The 14,586-nt window shown below is 41.4% G+C and overlaps 1 long non-coding RNA gene across 1 annotated transcript in view; it reads right to left on the reverse strand.

Moving 5' to 3' along the window:
* LOC137205026 (uncharacterized) overlaps positions 1–14,586 on the reverse strand; it is a 99,602-nt gene that overhangs the window by 50,292 nt on the left and 34,724 nt on the right. Inside the window, exon 2 of the long non-coding RNA XR_010933963.1 lies at positions 7,618–8,235. This is a non-coding gene — a long non-coding RNA (uncharacterized lncRNA). The remainder of the gene's footprint in view (positions 1–7,617; positions 8,236–14,586) is intronic.

The following is a 14,586-nucleotide window of genomic DNA, read 5'->3' on the forward strand; positions in this document are numbered from 1 at the left end:
AGCCTGCCCTTACTATATCACTTCCCAATCCTTTCTCTGAGGAAAATTTGGCATCCGAGTACAAGTGTTCATATTTCCCATTATATGCAATAGTATGACAGGAGGAACTTGCTGGTGGCAAATTAATGAATTATTCTTCATGCTAACTTTTTTCCACTAAAAGAAAGGTATTCAATCACTTCAAAGGAGCCACTTAGAGTGCCATTAAGATCTTGAACATTTTTTCCACATGACATAGCATGGTAGTTCTGACTAAAGAAAGAGAAAAGAGAAGAATACCCATGCTGAATGCTTAATGCTAAGCATCTTCTACTCATGATGATTTAGAAGGATTCTTTTTCCAGCAGAGCAAAACTTTATCTTACAAATGTATCTAAACACACCATGCTGATTACATAGCCTGTCCTAAATACTATAAGAAACAATCATTTTTACAAGAAACTTTAACCAAATAAATTATTCCTTAGTTTTATAACTCTCAGATAGCTATCATATTGCACATTTATACCAAAGTAGATTCAATTGATGGATCTGAAAATTGACTAGTCTGTTTTGATCTTCTGATGATAGGATAACCACTTAACAAAGTATGACCTTTATTTTTTACCAACCCAATATCTTCCAAAGAACCTACAAAGCGACCAGCTGGCAGAAAGAGGCAAGAGTGTTTGAAGATTAATTCTTCTGAATCAATTTAGAACGCTAACTTGGAAGTGTGGCAAAATCAGACCGTGTGAGCGAACATTAAATGAAATATGGTATTAAGTTATCTCTGAGACACATGTGGGCCCTGAAACTATTGAAACCAAGCCTAAATGTGTTTGGAGTTGAGCATGAAACGTTCAGTTGGTAAATCTAATACTACAAAAAAAAATTTTTTTTAATTTGATAAAAATGACAGTGCTACATTTTCCAAAGACATCTTTTTGCCCGCCTCGTTTTAAAATACAGCAACGCACAGTACTGTTGCCTGAGGAATCAGAGATTACGTTATGACTTTGAGAACCAATTAATGCCTTCCTTTGAACTGTCAGATATATTTGAAAGCAATCCGTTAGAGCATGGTGACAGAATCATCGTCTCATTCTCTGTAAGCGCCAGTTAGTTGCACTGTTTCAGGGCAGTGGGCTGCTCTCAACCCCCAAACAACCATGCTGCAAATATATTCTATCAGTCCGAAGAAAAGGAAAGAATCAATGAATTATGGCATTTTAGAACTTCATTGGGCCTCAGAAATCTCTTCAAGATATTACAATATTTATCCAAAGGTTTATCCAAAGGTTTACCCACATTGATGAGTTGAGCAGTCAGGACCAGAACCCAAAAGTCCCGACTCAGTTCATTCTGCCTCAGGTATGTGGATAAAGATCTTGGGACGTGCTAACACACACAGAAAACTCTCTCAGAGCATATTCTGCTCAGGAGTCAGTTGATCACACACCCTAGTCATGCACCCTTCCTAGGTCTTTGGAATCTACCCTGACAACAAATTCTGAGTTGTGATTGAAAGTCAGTCTGAAAGACACTGGATTTTACTTGTGAATTCATTTTCAAGGGGAATAAATGCCTTCAGCTCTCTGCCTGTTTTTAAGAGAATTATCACAGGGCTTTTATCCAGGTAGAGTTTATCAAAGCTAGTAATGCCACAGTAAATTAATAAATAGCAAAGGTGATGAATAAAACCCAAGTGAACACAATTTTATATAACAATGTTCTAGTAAATGTCATTTCTTATAACAAACATTCTAGTCTAAAGGTTATATGTCAACAGTTTGGAGAACTATTTAAAAATCTTTGTTACAAGAAAGCTCTTTCGTCTGATTATAAAAGAAGTTTAGAGAGAAATATAACTTTATAGTGATGGGATACAAATAAATATTGACCACATTTAAACTTTTTAGTGACAAGTGTGCAAAAATCACTAATATTGTTCTTATCTGACAATATATTATGGCTAGCTGTGTGCTTGTTCTCCCAAGAAGCCCACAGTCTCATTTGTCTGAGGTTCTTCATTTACAGCCATTAACTAAGGATCTTCGTTTCTGCTCTAATATATTTTCTAGACAAGGCTGGGGTAAAGTATACGAGGCTTATAATTTTATATTTCCACATCTCTTTTTTTTTTTTTTTGCGGTACGCGGGCCTCTCACCGCTGTGGCCTCTCCCATTGCGGAGCACAGGCTCCAGACGCGCAGGCCCAGCGGCCATGGCCCATGGGCCCAGCCGCTCCACGGCACGCGGAATCCTCCCGGACTGGGGCACGAACCCGTGTCCCCTGCATCGGCAGGCGGACTCCCAACCACTGCGCCACCAGGGAAGCCCTCCACATCTCTTTTTTTCCATTTTCACTTTTCCAGATCATCATCAGCCCATGACGTGGACATGGGAAGGAGGCTGTAGGAACAAACTCCCTCGAGCATCTCCCCACTCTGGAGCATAACCTGCTCCAGAAGGAAAAATCTATTCTCCCACCGCACTCAGGTTAATCCTCAAAAGCCACATCACAGCCCCACTCACCCCTTTGGTCTTTTCACTTGTCCAAATTCTGCCTTTCTCTCCAGAATGAGTCAGTGAAGTCTGTCTTTACTCCTCGGTGATAACTCCCTCCACTGACTTTTCCCATCATTTATTGTCTGTATGGCTTGCATAGCTTTTGTATGGCACTTTGGGTTATTTGTCATCACTCATATTCATATTCCCAGAATCTTATTTTATACTTTGACACTTGCACAGTGCCTTGCTCATAGTGGGCAATTAATAAATTACTTGCTGATTTCGGCAGTCGGTTGGTAAAAACATGAGCTTTGGGGTCAGGTGGATTGTTATAAACCCTAGCTCTACCCTTCTGAGTCACAGTTCTCCTCTATAAAATGGAAGTAATAATACCTACCCTGACAGTTTCTATAAAAAAAAAAAAGAGAGAGAAATATTAAAGTGACTACAACAATAGCTGACTTACACTTAGTGTTCAATAGCCGTAGCTCTTATAATTAACAAAAAGGGGAGTAACATTATTAATCACCATATTGTTACAAACATTATCAATTACTCATTAGTAACAATAAACCAGAGCTTGAATCTCTCTAACTCTATTTCCACTATCTAATGTTTAAGTCCTTGTCAAAACAAAATGTTGAACTTTTCAAGCTTGATCAGCCAATATCTGTATTTATGTACTGTATGAAACCTATAAAACAAGGATTTTTAATATTTTTATTTACCATGCTACATTTGTTTGATTCTTCCATTTATCATGGGCTTACTTTATTTTTCTGCAGCAAAGTGACATGTGACTATAGCTTAACAATTGTTCTACCTTTGATATGCCAAGTTGTAGTAGGGGCATTTTTAATCGTGGTCTTAACACCTACATGACATTTCAGTAAGGCAAGAGAAGGTCATCGATTTTTCAAGATGGAATTTTATTTTGCCTTCAAAAGTTGGCAGATCAAGTGATCTATTGCCAGTGACCTTTATAAATGAAAAATAAAAATTAGACAACTTCTGGAATCTTTTGATCCAGAAAAATGGCAGATAGACCTTATGACAACTGAGGCATTCAAAAAGCAATTGGTCTATCAGCAAAGCTCCCAAGCACATGTTTCCTACAGGGACAAAACACATTTTAAAGACACTTCCACTTATCAGGTTTCCAAACATCTCAAATCAGTTGCTGTGACTGTGGAAATCTTAGTAAACCCACCGGCTCACATGCAGGATCTCACCATAGCCCTAACCACTCTCCTTGACTGCCTTCCAGCCATTCATGGCATGAACATCTCTCCACTCAGGATGTCCTCCCTGACCTCACTGTCCTCTCTTAACACTCATCCCAAGTGAGCCCATCATTCAGCACTCCTCTCCCCCAGTCTAATAGCTCTGCATTTGGTTATAGAGCACCAGACTATACATTGAACTTCAGAGTGTCCCAAGATTTCCCAACCAAGTACCATCTGGGTAGTAGATAAATAAATAGTAGGTAGGAAGGTAGATGGATAGATAGATAGATAGACAGATAGATTCCCAGGACGTTTTCTTCAAGATTCTGGTTTAGAAGTCCTGGGGATAGACTTGGGACTCTTGCATTTAACCAGACCTCAGGTAATATTTATGATCATATGCCTGATTTAAGGGCATCGTCTTAGTTTGCAAATCCCAAACTCCCAGACTGTGGGTTATAGCCCACAAGGTGGTTTTCGAAAGTTTGAACCGAACATCTTTAAGTAGGACACACACTCACCGGTTCCCTCAGAGCTCACCCCTTGCTTGTATTATTCCTTGGGGCTTCACCTTTGTAAGTCACATATCTGTCATCTGAAGGCATCTGAGTTTGTGAATTCTGCTTTAGTTATTATCTATAGTGATGTTTCCTCTTTTGCATAAAATTTTTCTTTAAGAATACATAGAATAGAAAAAATAGAATCTTCTCTTTTTGCAGTACATTCAGAATTCAAGGAGGTTTTTGGCTTTGTTTTGCTCTATTTGGGGTTTTGTTCTATTGTTGTTGTTGTTGTTGTTTAAAGATTAACCCTCCCTAAACAGACTATGCGAGACTTTGGGGAACATTGAAGGCAGGCTGACAGACACAGGACTCTGATTTCACCTTGACCGGGGGCTAGAGCAAGCTGATCTTCAGCTCTACAATGTGAAGTCCCACTGGCTTGAACTATACAGGCATTGTTCTCTGAAAGCAAAGAAGATGACACAGCAGCTATGCCGAAGTGTTAGCATCCTGCTGAGACATTTCACCTCTGCACTCATTTGGAGTATTTACTCTGGGAAAAAGTGCTCTCCACTTTCTCTACCTTAGTGGACCTTCTGGATAATCCCCTTGCCCTGCACAGGCCTCAGACGATTGGCCCCAGGGTTACACACAGCCATTTCTCTGACAAGAGAGTTACAGGATCATGCTCACTTTTTTTTTTCCTCCCCTTAACAATGCTATTTTATAGGGCTCAAAAAAGAATAAGCAAAAAAAGAGGAAGAAGCTCCAGGAGGAATATACTGAGGTTGGAATATATGTTCCACTCCAGCATGAGAGATTTTAGTTAATCAGAGAAAAGTTGCCAGCTGAAAGTAAATGGCTTCACAATTTCTCCTCTCCCAGAACTCTCCAAGAGAAAGGCAAAGTGCCCTAGGTTTCAGTTGTTTCAGACTTTTCTCTACCCCAAAGGAGCAGCAGAATGGAGAAACTGTGTACTGAGTAGTCCTGAGTACTTCCAACAAACATGCCCTGAGTCTTGACTCCATGGCAAGGACCGTTCTAAGCACTGGAATCCAAAGATTAATAAGTCACTGCTTTCAAAGTCAAAAGGGGACATAAAAATCAGTCAATCGATTCATCAGCCAGTGCTATACACTGGAGATAAATTCAAGGTGATTTGGGCCACAGAAGATAAATTCTACTTCTACCTGAGGGTAAGAACAGAAAAGTCATCAGCAAAGACTGCAATATTTCAACTAGTATTTGAGAATTCACCATAGCTCCTCTCCTCAGCTCAGTGCAGTGCAAATGGGCAGGGAAAAAAACCCAGAGAAACAAAAACAGCTCCCAGCTTCTCCATGGGGAGGGAATTCAGGTAACATTCCAACTTTTCCAAGGGTTGCAGAAAAGACTGGCTTCTTTCTCTTCTGTCTCAGAGCACTTTCGAGACCCAACATACTCTAGACTCCTGGGGGCTACTAAGAATAAGGATGGTAGTTTATACCAAGACACATCATAACCAAATTGTCAAAAGTCAAAGAACAAGAGAGAATTTTGAAATCACCAAGAGAAAAGCTCCTACACAAAGGAATCCTCATAAGATTATCAGTGGAGTTTTCAAAAGAAACCTTTCAGGCTATAAATTTTGAAGATTTCACAGAGGGAGGGAGCTGCTAGGTCAGCTGTGGTCACAGATCCAGGCCATTTTGTGAGTGTATTTGCCAGGACCAGATGAGCCCCTGAACCAGGCCACCTCTACACAGCTCTAGGCCTTCAGGTTAAAGGTGTCCATATTAACTTACACTGATCTAGGTCATATAGTAGCTCAGTTGTAGAAAGCAGACCCAGGACCCCCGCAGGATGGTTAGAGGCAAAGATATACGTTCAGAAGGTTTTAAATAAGAATTCCAGGATGTAGATGATGTGGAAATGGAACCATGTGAATAACAGTTGTTTCTGCATCTGTCACTCAGTTTCTTGGGAGTATATGCTAGGACTTAAGGGCCCAATTAAATAACAGCCTTTTGTCAAATTTGGAACTAACTGAGAAAAAAGAACCAAGAGACAGACAGATGGAAATTAAAATGTCAGTTTTACTTCTAGTAAAGCTGATTGCAGATCATGGCTTTAAATCAGTGGTCTTCACGACTATCCTGATATTACCTTCAGAAACATTCTTACCTATCCCATCATAGGTTGAACTGGAAACCGCAGGCCACCCTTTCTATGCCAAACTGGCCCAGTAATCTTTCCACATCCCCAGGACAAGCCCAAATATAACCTCTATGCAGGCCAGTAGTTTTGAGGGCACTCAGGAGGTCTGAAGGGAGCAATTTCCATTTCTTCCCCTGGACTCACCAATCAGATAAGTCACTGGCCCTGCTGCAGAAAGGAGCAGCTGAGGGTGCTGTCATGGAAGCTCCTTGTGGCAATGGAGTGTCAGTGACCACTCCTCTGTTGACTGCTGTGGGGGAAGGTGGATGGGAGGGCATGTTTCCTACAATATGCAACAGGGAGTCGTGCCAGGCCTTCATGGCCAGGATTTGGCTCTCTCGACCTAATCAGATGGATCCCATTTTACCAAGAATAAGCACAGGCAAATGGCTGGCCAACTGAGAAAGCTTCTTAAGACGGAGAGGAACCTATGGTTATATCAATGCATTAGTCTGTATCATAAATGGGTATTTGGCTTAGAGAACACCAGAAGTGGAGCCAAAGGGAAGTGGGATTTGTGATATAAAAGGTCTTCTAGGGCTTCCCTGGTGGCACAGTGGTTGAGAGTCCGCCTGCCGATGCAGGGGACACGGCTTCGTGCCCCGGTCAGGGAAGATCCCACATGCCGCGGAGCAGTGGCTGGGCCCGTGAGCCATGGCCGCTGGGCCTGCGCGTCCAGAGCCTGTGCTCCGCAACGGGAGAGGCCACAACAGTGAGAGGCCCATGTACCGCAAGAAAAAAAAGGTCTTCTAGACAACCACAGGCCACTGGAACAGCTGATACTTCATCAGTAGGTCCACAGAGGGAACATCTGAGAAGAGAATGGAGGAACCACAAGAAGCACTAAATGTCCTTTGTGTCCCCTGCCATCCCCACCTCAGCATAGCACCAACCAGGCATGAACTGCTGGGCTTTTTCACAGGGGGCTGAACTGCCCTCCGACCCCTCCTCACTACATTGTCATTATGGGATGGTGTGTTTGTGTGAATGCCTGCTGAGGGTGGCAGTATTGCTGTGTGCTGGAAAGAAGCCTCTTCCCTCTGTGGGAGCCGGCTTTGTGCGAGGAGTTAGCCACAAATCAAGACAGAGCAAGAAAATTAATAGGGGAACAGTGTAACAAAGTCCTTATCAGAAATCAAACATTAAAAGTTTGAACAATTTCTTGTTTCTACAAGAAATGTTTCTACACTTCTACTCACCGATCACCCATCAGCTCCCAGGAGGACTTAAACTGCAGCAAAAAATGAATTGGATGCAGGAGATTGCCCTCCGTGGATAATGCCGGTCATGGTCTGCCACTACTCTGTTTACTGTTGAGGCCGGTGGGCTGCCAGAAGTGTCATATGTAGGGAATTCATCCAGCCCAGGTCCTGGGCCAGAGTGAAAGAAGACCCAGCTCACAAAGTTGTGGCTTGTCTTTTCCAATATCACTTGACCGCCAATAACTAACTTGCTTTCCTCTTCAAGGAAGTTCTCATCTTTCCCCAGTAGAGGATCCTGTGTTGCACATATGGTCCACTTTTCTGCTTCCTCAGCATCAGTGAATCCTGAGCATGCTCCCAGCTGGGACTGGGCTTCCCATCAGCCGGGCCCAGGGCTTATGTCCACGAGGGTTTAATCCTCAGTCTTTGGGGAGGATTTCCAGCATACAGGAAGAATGGAGCGGCCACCAGCTATTTCAGCTTGCCCAAGACTAATACGGTTGGTCAAACATCTCTTTCAGAGAATCATCAGTTTTTATTTTGCAACTGCTAATTTTAGGATCAGGAATAGTCTCTGCCACTCTTATTACAGTAATTTCCATGGGTTCTCATGGCCTAGAACACAAACAGAAAAGAATCTTCTGTAGGGTTTCCAACTTTTTGTTTTGTTAAATAAGAACATATTTTTAAAATAGTTGCCATTCTCCTCTCACTATATTTTGTGAAACAAACGACATTTAATCAAAATCACAGAATAATGGATACTTCTTTACACTGACTAAATTTAGCCTTATGGGAAAAAAATTCAATATTTTCTATAGTTGCTAAATTTTACTGAGAGTCAATGAAAACTTTGTTATAGTCTGTTTTGGGTTTTTTTTAGTGAACCACTGCTCAACATTAGGCTGCAGGCACACAGATAATACAGGATACAAATGATTATTTAAACATAGGAGAGGGCTTCCCTGGTCGCGCAGTGGTTGAGGGTCCGCCTGCCGATGCAGGGGACGCAGGTTCGTGCCCCGGTCCAAGAGGATCCCACATGCCGTGGAGCGGCTGGGCCCGTGAGCCATGGCCGCTGAGCCTGCACGTCCGGAGCCTGTGCTCCACAACGAGAGAGGCCACAACAGTGAGAGGCCCGCGTACCGCCAAAAAAATAAACATAGGAGAGGGACTTCCCTGGTGGTCCAGTGGTTAAGACTCTGTGCTTCCAATGCAAGGGGGTGTGGGTTCAATCCCTGGTCGGGGAACTAAGATCCCATATTCCATGCGGTGTGGCCAAAAAAGTATTAAAATAAATAAATAAAATAAAATAAACATAGGAGGAAGCCTGACTAGTACCGTACATTTTTACTCAGACAAGCTATTTACAAAACCTAGATTCATATCAAAATACTTACGAAGCAATTTCTTGTCCATTAGTGGCTTTCTCAGAAAACAAAATTGTGATTTTTATAAAAAAGAAAAATGGTATATGTACAAGAGTACAAATTCAAATAAAAGTTAAAAGCCAATTTTAATGCTGGGCATCAAGATAAACAGCATGCATAAAATCTAAAAGGCACAGTTGGCAAAAAATTGTTTTTCATTATAAAGGCAATGTTTTTCCAGTGGGTAGAACCAGGTTTTGGCTAGCAACATTTTCAGTAAATTAGAATATAGAAGCTGAAAACAAATAGAGGAAAAACGCCAGCATGGTCTTTTTCAGAAAGCATGTTTTAAGAGCCTGTACAACTTGAAGTTTATTTATCTCATTGAATATATTCTCCTCTGACCTCCCAATTATGCCACTCTCCCTGACAACAAACACCCAACTATCATCTCCTAAAAGAAATTAATCTGTGGTGAAGGATGAATCACAGTTGTATCATTAGGACCATGGCCTTGTTCCCTGGATATTAGCACTGCAAAACAATAAAAGAGTGACTGATTCAAAAACATTCACTGGGAGGCCCTTTTTTTTAAGTTTTGAAAGATGGAGAGTTTTACTTTTAAACTCAGAAGCAAATTATTAGAATCAATGGTGTAGCATATATACATTCAGTCAATAAATATTGCTAATAGGCATTGTGAGGCACTCAGAAATGAATAAGACACAGTCTCAACCCTCTAAGAACTCAAATATAGTAGTTAAATGCTACACGTTCCTCCTCGGAGGCCATTAACGTAGGCCCAGTGCTGAGCTACCCCGCAAGCAGATTAGGCCTGTACTGAGGACAGTGACGAAGAAAAACCACCAATAAAATGAAGTTTTTAAATGTCATCTTTCATTTGATCTAGAGTTTTACTCTCAAAAAATTTAGAAAGAAGTTATCTTACTATCAGCATGTATATAAATTTTGCTCAATATTCTGTAATGGGAAAAGAATTTCAAAAAGAATAGATATATGTACCTGGATAACTGAATCACTTTGCTTTACACCTGAAACTAATATAACATTGTTATTCAACTATTCTCCGATATAAAATTTAAAAATTTTAATGTCAAAAAGAAAACAGTAAAAAAAAAAGAATACAGTGAAGAAAAGGGGGGAAAAGGGACTCACCTGATAAACTAGGTGATCAAGGTCAACACCAACAGTTATAAATCACATTGATAGCATGTATCCTTGATATAAGGTGATGAAAGGGGCACTTTAACTCTGTGAACTTCCTCCGCAAAACTCATAACTCCAGTTTAATCACAAGAAAAATATCAGATTCCAATAGAGAGGCATCCTACAATGTATATTGACCAGTACTCCTCAACATTGTCAAGGTCATCAAAAACAAGAAAAATGTGAGAAATTATCACAACCAAGAGAAGCTTAGGGAGACTTAACAAGTATATGAAATGTGGTCCTGGGTCCAGGATCCTAGATGGGACCCTGGAACAGGAAAAAGGACATTAGGTAAAAACTAATGAAATCTGATTAAATGTGGACAGTATATCGCTATATCAATTATGTTCAATGTATGGATACTTGCACAACGTGTCTATATTGTAATGTAACAGTGTATAATATTGTATACAGTGTATCAACATAATGTAACACTATATCAATATTGGCTCAATGTATCTCTATTGTAGTGATGTATTAATGTTGGTTCATTAATTGTGGCAAGTGTATCACACTAATGCAAGATGTTAATAGGGAAACTCTGGGCGGGAAGGAGGGATATATGCAAACTCTCTGTACTATCTGCTCAACTTTTCTGTGGGAGAGTAATTTCACACTGAGGTGTTACTGGTCACTAAAGCCTTAAAGAGGTAGGTACTGCACCACTGTAAAAAAAAAAAAACCAATAGACGTTATTAAATTACTTTCCCACCTGTGTGCCCCCTGCCAGGGCAAGCCTGCATTGGAATTGGTCACTGAATCTCAACTTCTGTAGGAGTGGAGAAAGCAGTTTATGGTACAGCATACTGACCCTAGGGAGGGTCCAGCTGGGGCTGCACAGTGTGAATGTTTTGAGGGAATGTGGACGTGGGGGAAGGGAGAGAGAAGACACAAGAAATGTAGGCAGCTAATTATCTCAAAACTGCTCTGGGGCAACCAATGTGAGATCCCTCTGGCTTTAAAGGTACTTAAAATATTAACAAAAGCTAAGGTAAAAGCACAAATAATCATTTAAAAAGAGCAAATAGTCTCCCTCCTGTGTTACCGGCCAGGGGAAGCCTTCATTCTCCAACCACTCTGCGAGCACCTCTGCCTGCTAACCCTCCTCTCTGCTTCCACCCTGATGCAGCGGCAGTGCTCTCCCTGACACTGTGTTCTGGACTGCCACCTTTTGTTGCAACTGCCAGTTTTGCAATCTTACAATAATCATGAGAAAAACAAAAACCTCCAGGGTTATAGTTATTCTACTTAGCAATAAAGCCCAAGTCACTGAGTCAGGAAAATTCAACAGATATACCTTAGATAGTATTTTCAAACATTGCTTAATGCAATGGAAGACACGAAGGCAGGAAAAGCACAGCTTGTGCCCTCACACTCACCATTTAGTGAAGGGGGTGAGTTGACCTCAAAGAAGACTTGGTGTTATGAACCTAAGGAACTGTGGCAATTAAGACGCCATTAACAGAAACAAGAAGATTGTGAATAGGGTTAGTTTCAGGAGGAGGGTATTTTGGGTGTCCTGGATTGCAAGCTCAGGAAAGAGGTTGAGATTAGAACTATCGACATGGAAGTTTTGCCAGATACCTTGTTTGCTCCTACAGATCCAGTCCCCACCCTTTTCCACCCTGCGACTTGCTCCAGGATCCCAACCTGTGCAGATGAACATGGGCCATGGTACCCTCTGGCTTCCCCTTGGGCTCTGTAAGCAGGAGACTGAAAAGAGGGAGAGTGAGGTCAGGGTGTTTATTGCCCAGGTTCCCTCTCTGTGAGGTTATCTCAGGCCGGCCATGTCATGCCCCTCACAGAAGGTCTTCAATCCTCCCCTCTTTCTTTCTGAGTTCCAACAACCTCTCCCACCCCTCTCCCTTCAGGCTTAAGGGGTTACAGCTACATATATGCTAGCTCCATATTCCTGTACCATCCCTTGAGGTTCCCCTAGACTCCCCTCACCCGTATATAATGAGTTCTAGTAAACTCTGCTAGAATTATCCTAATTTGAGTATGCCTTTGGTTTTCTCTTGGGACTCGGACAGAATCAGGAGTCCCTGAATAAATAATGCTTTCACCCAGAAAGGGAGAGCACAAAAAAGAAGTATCAGAGAAAATACTGCATGGGAATCCTTTGTACTTAAGAGGGGGAAAAAAGCCACCGCAAAGGAAACCAACTGTGAGAGAGGATTAAAGAGTAAAGGACAGGTCAAGTGGTGTGTGGACTCAGGCCAGTACCCATCCTGGCCCAGTCATTGAAAAAGACATGATAATAACAGTCATAAGAAGGAGAGTGAAGATAAACATGGCTCCTTTGAGCCTGGGTGCATGGATCTATGTCTTTCCAAGTCATACCTACTCTAGTCTCTCTTAGGTGGCACTAAGCAAAGACTTAGTGGTTGAGTGCACCCTCACCGACCATCAGCCACCAGTCACCACCCACCCACCAGGCACACCAGTCAACAACCCTTCATCTTGCCGTCCTACCCTCCAATAGTGACCCAGACTCTGCTGTTGGATGGAAGGGCTTATTCCCCAGCTGCTGAGAGTCCTGACAGCTGAAAGACGTCAGCTGACAGCCCTCTGTGGAATCTTCTGTGCAATCATCATTACCAAAAGATTGCTAGACCAGTGAGAGGATGCTTCAATGTTCTATGTGACGGTTCTGTCTATGAATTGATTTTTCAGTCTAAGTGCATGGGATTTGGTAAATAGAAGTTGATGCCCCAAAGCTGCATTAAACATATATTTTCCAGTTGTTTGCTAAGCCATACAGCAGGAATCTGGGCTTTCATTGCTGCAAGTTGTTCAACTAGAAATGTAAAATGATTCATTAACGGAATATTTGATGTCAATCTATGTCTTCATAAAAGAAGGATTTCTATTTCTAATCCAGAAAATTTCTACACCTGCCAAAGACCAAATACCCCTAAAAACTCTCCCTGGTTTCTCAAAATAAATACTGACCTAATGATAACACATGTGAAAATTTTGGTTTCTTTGATGTGATATGGATATGTCACTGACTGACATCAGACAAAAAGTAATGAAAAGTTTTTAAAGTCTTTATTTATTTACCCTTAAACAATTCATGCACGAGTTAACCTGAAATTCTTCCCACTTATTAAGTACCCACTCCAAGTCAGGGAGCATCTAGGCATCTTATATTATGCATGCATTCATTCAAGAATATCAATAGTTATTACTTGTTAATCCTCATAAAAACACTTTCAGGTGAATAATTTTCCATTATTCATTTACTTGTGCTCTCAGTAAATATTTATTGATTGCCTACTGTATGTAAAACTCTGTGCTAGGGACTGGGATACACAAGATGAACAAAAACACACACAACCCCTATATATGTGGAGCCTATGGCTTAGTGAAAGAGACCAACACTATTAAATATCACACAGTTAACTGTATAGTGATAAATGATATGAAAGAAAAGAATATCTTGCTGAGAGATGAAGAAAATCGTAGTCTGAGAGATTAAGCGATGTCTGGCATCCTGCCCCCTTTAGTGCGTGACCTGCTTCATAGCATTATGGTTGTCGCTGAGCTTCCCAAGCTGCCCGCTCTCACCACCAGCAGCCCGCTGTCCCCTCTGTGGGTGGACACCCACCCAGAGCTGCTCTGCACACACTGGGACCCAAGCCACCAGCTCATCAGCCTTGCTTCTGGAACATGATTAAGTTGGAGAGAGTGTCATCTAACTCTCAGGGCATGAAATCTGGCACTAGGACAATAATCTAAATAACATTGGCTTGGAGCTTACTTTGAAACAACCCTGCCACACTGAGAATCACAGAAGCACATTACATTAACCCTTTCAAAGCAATCACTTTATGGCTTACATTATAGCAGTCTGTATCCATGTCAACCTATTCATCTTTATAGCCCCACCGAGAGAAACAGTAAGCTAAATAAGTCTCTGTTTGGTAGAAAGGAAAAGAGAGAGCAAGAGGGAGAGAGGGAGAGAGAAAAAGCAGGAAGGGGGAGGGAGGGAGGGAAGAAGGAAGGGAGGAAGGAAGGAACGGAGGGAGGGAGGAAGGAAGGAAGGGAGGAAGGAGGGAAGGAAGGAGGGAAGGAAGGAGGGAGGGAGGGAATGAAAGAAATCAACCTATGCTAATATTCCCACAATTATGGACCAAAAAAAACAAAAAATGTAGTATAACAACAGGGAGGATAATTTTCAGAAAAAAAATCAGCAAAATCAAATAATATCAATATTTCTACTCTGACACAAAGTTTTAAACCTAATTAAAATATAATTAATGTGCAATAGGTGGTATGAGTCCTAACTATATACACACAGATATATTCCTCTATTGGACATCAACATCTTTGCAACTGGTATGTCTGAAAAATGTAATAA

This window comes from Pseudorca crassidens, chromosome 13 (assembly GCF_039906515.1).
Source record: "Pseudorca crassidens isolate mPseCra1 chromosome 13, mPseCra1.hap1, whole genome shotgun sequence".
Taxonomy (NCBI): Eukaryota; Metazoa; Chordata; class Mammalia; order Artiodactyla; family Delphinidae; genus Pseudorca; species Pseudorca crassidens.